At 40.5% G+C, this 5,856-nt stretch overlaps 1 pseudogene; it reads left to right on the top strand.

Moving 5' to 3' along the window:
* The first annotated feature begins 3,313 nt into the window (after window positions 1–3,313).
* On the top strand, window positions 3,314–4,067 carry LOC130841434 (sodium/potassium-transporting ATPase subunit beta-3-like; annotated as a pseudogene).
* The last annotated feature ends 1,789 nt before the right edge of the window (window positions 4,068–5,856 follow it).

Here is a 5,856-nt window from a genome sequence, read left to right as displayed (position 1 = left end):
AAGTTCTATCTTAGGCCAGTGGAAGACTTCAGGTTATCTCCTGTGTCCTTTTGACATGACTTCAGCATTCCTTTTATTACCCCCCACCCCGAGTAATCTTTTATTTTTTAAAAAATCTTTGTGTTTTGCATTTCGTTTTATTATGTGTGTATGTGTATATATATTTATTTATTTATTGGCTGTGTTGGGTCTTGGTTGCAGCATGCAGGATCTTTGCTGAGGCATGTGGGACCTTTCCTTGTGGTGTGTGGGCTTCTCTCTAGCTGTGGCTTGAGGGTTTTTCTCTTGCCTAGTTGTGGTGTGCAGGCTCCAGGGTGCGTGGGCTCTGTAGTTTGCAGCACGTGGGCTCTCTAGTTGAGGCGCAAGAGCTCAGTAGTTGTGGTGCACTGGCTTATTTGCCCCGCGGCAAGTGGGATCTTAGTGCGATCAAGTTCCCTGACCAGGGATCAAACCTGCATCCTCTACATTGCAGGACAGATTCTTTACCACTGGAACACCAGGGAAGTCCCCTCCCCAGTAATCTGACAGCGTCTTTGCTAAATGCTATGACAAGACATTCTAGACTTATCTTGTACACTAAATCCCTCAGAATTGGCATCAGCCATTTCTCTAAGCTGCTGGTGAAATGATAAATCTATTCGCTAAACCTCATATCCACATGCACATTCATAGCACTTATCATTACCTGACATTACAGTGTATACTGTCTGCTTCTTCCTTTATATTCTAAGAATTTAGAATGTAAGCTGCATGGAGGGCAAACACTTTGTTTTGTTCACTAATGCATCTCAAATACCTAAAACAAAGCCTGATACACAGAGGTCCTCAAAACCTGCTTCTTTCTGTTTACCGGAGGTCATGGTCGCAGCCCTCTGCATGAGGAAATGGGTGATCATCCAGAGACTGAGTCCAGGAGTCATTATCATTCATTCATTCCCACGTACTGATGGCTGGTATGTTAGACAGTGTTCTAGGCAAGATGGCAATGTTTGCATTAGGCCTGAGGCTCAGGTGAAACCTCTAGCCACACCGATCAGGCAGAAATGATTCCTTTCCAATGGCAAACTTGAGCTAAATTAATAGGGCCAAGTAACCACCTGGAATAAAAGGAAATGGTGGGAGTATTTTCTTCCCTCGGGACTCCTCCTTCATGCAATGAAGACATGGCAACAAAGCTTCATACCTTATGAAAATATATGTATATTTTACTTATTGCTTGCATTTCCAGATGCTGTCTATGATAGCTATATTCTATGTAGTTTACATCAAAGTCATCTCTTTTATGTGAGAGAGGAAGCAGGGTAGGCCAGGACTAAGATTTGTTGAAGCCTTATTGTGTGCCAGACATTTAAAAATAGATTTTCTCACTATATTTTCCATTATAACCTCCTGGAAGATAAAGTAAGGAGGAAAAGAAAACACATTTTTAAAAAACTTTATTTTTAGAGCAGTTATAACACTTTTTTTTTTTTAAAAGAAAAAGTATAAGGATTTTCTATTCTTTTCCCAGCTCCAGGAGGTAATTCATCTTACAACACAGAAGTGTCAACAGATACCATTTGCAAAGGATGCCCCATTTATTCCTCACACCACTGTGGTAAAGTGAGGGATTTTGTCATATCCACTAAGAAGACTGAGACTCAGAGAGGTGATAACATATAAAACTCTATCAGTCATTTCTATATTAGAGCAGTGGTTCTCAAACTACTTTGTGTCATCTGTAAGATGTGTAAACACTAATTACTGGGCCCCATCTGGGTGAGGCCCAAGAATATGCTCTTCTAACAAATTCCCAGGTGATGCTAATGCTGCTGGTCCAGGGACCACAGATGGAGAACTACTGATGTGAATAATAATAAACAAACAAAAATGACATTTACCTTTTCCGAGTACCTAGAGAATCACAGTGAGCTGACAGGGCTGGTGGAGGTACAAGGTGTGGGGTCAAAGCAAAGGGGATACAGAGTGCAGTGTGCCCAGGCCCATGCTTTGGGCCATAGACTCAGACAGTGGCTGACACTACGTCACTCCCCTAAAGTGTGAGGGGACCAGTCACTGGTCCCCAGAACAGTTCAAGTGGCACTGTGATTTCATCATGTCTCCCACCCTGGGGAGCCCTGTGGGTGAGGGATTAATCACCAGGCTCCCAATGTCTCCCCTGATTTTTTAAAAAATTTATTTATTTATTTATTGGCTGCGTTGGGTCTTCGTTGCTGCACACGGGCTTTCTCTAGTTGCTGCAAGTGGGGGCTACTCTTCATTGTGGTGCGTTGGGTCCTCACTGTAGTGGCTTCTCTTGTTGTGGAGCACGGGCCCTAGGCTTGTGGGCTTCAGTAGTTGTGGCACATGGGCTCAATAGTTGTGGCTCATGGGCTCCAGAGCACAGGCTCAATAGTTGTGGCGCACTGGCTTAGTTGCTCCGTGGCATGTGGAATCTTCCCAGAGCAGGGCTTGAACCTGTGTCCCCTGCATTTGCAGGCGGATTCTTAACCACTGCGCCACCTAGGAAGTCCTCCCTTGATTTTAAGAGCTATTCAAATTATTTTTTATTAAAACCCTAATTCAGACCAGGCTATGGGAAGTTAGGAGAGGTTAAGTAAATCAGGGAGACTGTCTTGTAAATGCCTGCTCAGTAGTGAAACCTGGAATTACTATAAAGCTTTCTCACTGTGTCCCAAAACTACCAGAGCTCTGAATGCTCTAATCTCCCTGGGCAGTCGATGGTGGCCAGGATATTGCTTTTCTATTGTTTTCTATGATGAGCTGTACTTTTAAATGATTCTATTACTGAAAAATTTAAAACGCTCTATGGCAAACAACAACATTACAGAAAAGCTTGTCAGAAATGGTTAAATATTTGTAAATTATCTATAGCTAATTCTCAGGATATATGAAAGCATTCTCAGTAACCAATATAGAGAGATGGGCAAATGATGCGGTAGGCAGCTTCTAAGATGGTTCCAATGAGCCGGAGCCTCCTCCCTTCCTGAGCGGCGCCGGGAAGCTGGGGCCCCTTCCTGGAACCCGGAGCCTGCGACCTGAGAGCCCCCAGGGCCTCCTTTGTACGCAGCTCGCCTTGCCTTTGTACGGAGAGACGGAGAGAGGGAGAGACGGAGAGAGGCTGGCTGAGGCGCCATGTGGTTCAGGGAAGCCAGACCCTGCCCCAGTCCAAGGAAGAGGAAATTTCCACTCCTGCTGCTCTCTTGTGACTCACGCTGCCACCCCAACCAGTAGGAAAGAGTGGAGTATTGAGTGTGTGATTTGCCTGAATGTACAGCAGTGAGTTAATCACACAAGTACATCATAAGCGAAAATGCACTTGTATTTGAACAATGAAAAGACCCTTAAAAAAAGTTTGATCTTGCTCTTTTACCTAGGCTTTTATGGGTTCCTGGCTGCACTCTTCTTATTCACAATGTGGGCTATGTTTCAGAATCTGAACAATGAGGTTCCAAAATATTGTGAGCAGATAGTCCAGGACTTATGGTTTTTTCCAAAATCACTGACTGTGTTGGAATATTCAATCTGTCTGATCCAGATTCCTGGAAAGGGTACATTGAAGACCTAAAGCCATATGATTTAGAAGAACAGAAGAATTTGACAGTCTGTCCTGATGACATGCCTTTTGAACAGAGAAGTTCAACTTATGTTGCTTGTCAGTTTCTTACTGTCTTACTTGGAGCATGCAATTGTGTGGATGATCCTGAGTTTGGCTATGCCAGAGGAAAACCTTGTATTCATGTGAAAATGAACAGAATAATTGGATTAAAACTAAGGAGAACCAACTATAAAATGTATTCCAAAGGATGAAAACACAGCAGCTCTATCAACTTATCCTTCCAATGGAATTATAGAATTAAAATGTTTTCCATATCATGTGAAAAAAACTGCATGTGAGGTATCTACAGCCATTAGTTGCATTTTAGGTCACCTTTGACCCTTGCAGTACTGGAAAAGAAGTAACAATCAAGTGCAAGGTAGATGGATTACCCAACCTAAAACACCAGGATGTTCTTGACAAGTTTTTAGGATGAATTGTGTTCAAAATCACAGTTTCTGCATGGTGATGAGTTAGGATATCTCCACAGGCTATAATGTTATGTTGTCTGTCTTTATTTTGTATCAGCTGGATCTGCCTTTCTAGAGTTATGAGACCACCTTGGACAAAGGTGGGGTGGCACATGATACTGGGGAAACATCATAATGTGCTCCCAGATCATAGTGTTCAGTGTCCTCTGAAGTAACTGCCTGTTGCTTCTGCTGCCTTTTGAATCAGTGGACAGTCAGCAGATAGGGACTGTGAGCACTTGATTCTAAACATGTAGAATGGGGTCTTGTCCAATTTTTATGTGGTTTAATTGCCAAGCGTCTAAAGCTTGATGTGCTGCCCTACGTAAATATTTTATAAATTTAACGCTGGTTAACTGTGATATTTTGATGTCAGCAAAGTGTAGGCATAGAATGATACCTGACCAACATCAAGTGACTTTATAGCTGCAAGAAATGTGACGTATGGAGAAGTTCTGTGAGGAAGGAAAAGGAAAATATAAATGAATTGGAAAGGTTTTCTTGGGCTTTTTGTAAAATTATTTTTACATGCTGAATTAGTCTGTGGATCTTTTTGATTAAGAGCACAAACTTTTTGTTGTAAAACATGTAAAAAATGTAGTTATGGGATTGTTTTTAGTGGTGGAACTAAATCTATTATACATTATTTTAGACCATAGATGAAACATAACATTTAGGTTAGCCAGTATGAATATGCACCTAATTTTTTATGAAATTAAATTCATAAGATTTAAATTGTATGATACTTCATGAAATATCTTATTACTGCTTTTATTTAGCAGATTTTGGACTCATAAAAAATATAAATTTTCAAGCACCTATTTAAAAATGAGCCCTGAGATGAGAGCAACTATAAAAAGATCATTTTGATTCTGTGTTTTATCTCTTTCTATGGACTTGATATGCTTGTTTGTTTCAGTCTAGGTTATTTTTCAAAAAGGAAACCTGTGTTTTTTGTAATTGAGTTATAATTAACGTATAATGTTATATTAGTTTCAGGTGTACAACATAGTGATTCAATAGTTTATACATTATGAAGTGATCACCACAATAAGTCCAGTTGCCATCAGTCACCATACAAACTTATAACTATATTCCCTATGTGTACATCACATCCAGGTGACTTTATTTTATAGCTAGAATTTTGTACCTCTTAATCCCCTTCACCCATTTCGTCTATTCCCCCATCCTCTTCCCCTCTGGCTTATGATGTCTGTAGAGGTGAAGCAACATATATCCACTAGCCCAGCACACAGAATCTAGGAAGAAGACATATTAAAGGGACATGAATGTGAGAAAGAACCACTTACTTAGGTCATCCATTTTCAAAATAAAGCAAGATTTGACAGTGACTCTGGATAGAGACCCATTCCTTAAGTCTGTAATTGAGATAACTAAGTTGGAACACACAGGTAGATTAAGTATCCAAGTGAATAAAAAGAAGTAAAGGGAAATTTTATATATATATATATATATATAGTGAAAAAAAAAGATGGCCTCAACGAGCCATGCCTCTTAGCATTCATGCACATGCATGCATAATCCCTGTACTTGAGTGCAGGCTGGGTTAACAGAGATAAATAGTGAAGCTTTTAATTACTCTAAAGCTTTGTTCTTTGTGTCCTGAAGCTGCCTGGCTCTGAGTGCACTAATCTCCCTAGGGGCTGGCGCTTGATGCTCCACAAGTTATTGCTCAACTTCTATTACAATGGACTGTATTATTTATTTATTTATAAAATGTACATAATATTTACCATTATAATCTTTTTAAAGTGCACAGTTCAGCAG

The sequence above is a fragment of the Hippopotamus amphibius genome, chromosome X, assembly GCF_030028045.1.
Source record: "Hippopotamus amphibius kiboko isolate mHipAmp2 chromosome X, mHipAmp2.hap2, whole genome shotgun sequence".
NCBI lineage: Eukaryota > Metazoa > Chordata > Mammalia > Artiodactyla > Hippopotamidae > Hippopotamus > Hippopotamus amphibius.
The sequence above is the reverse complement of the archived record's forward strand: the minus strand, read 5'-3'. Positions and strand labels throughout refer to the sequence as shown.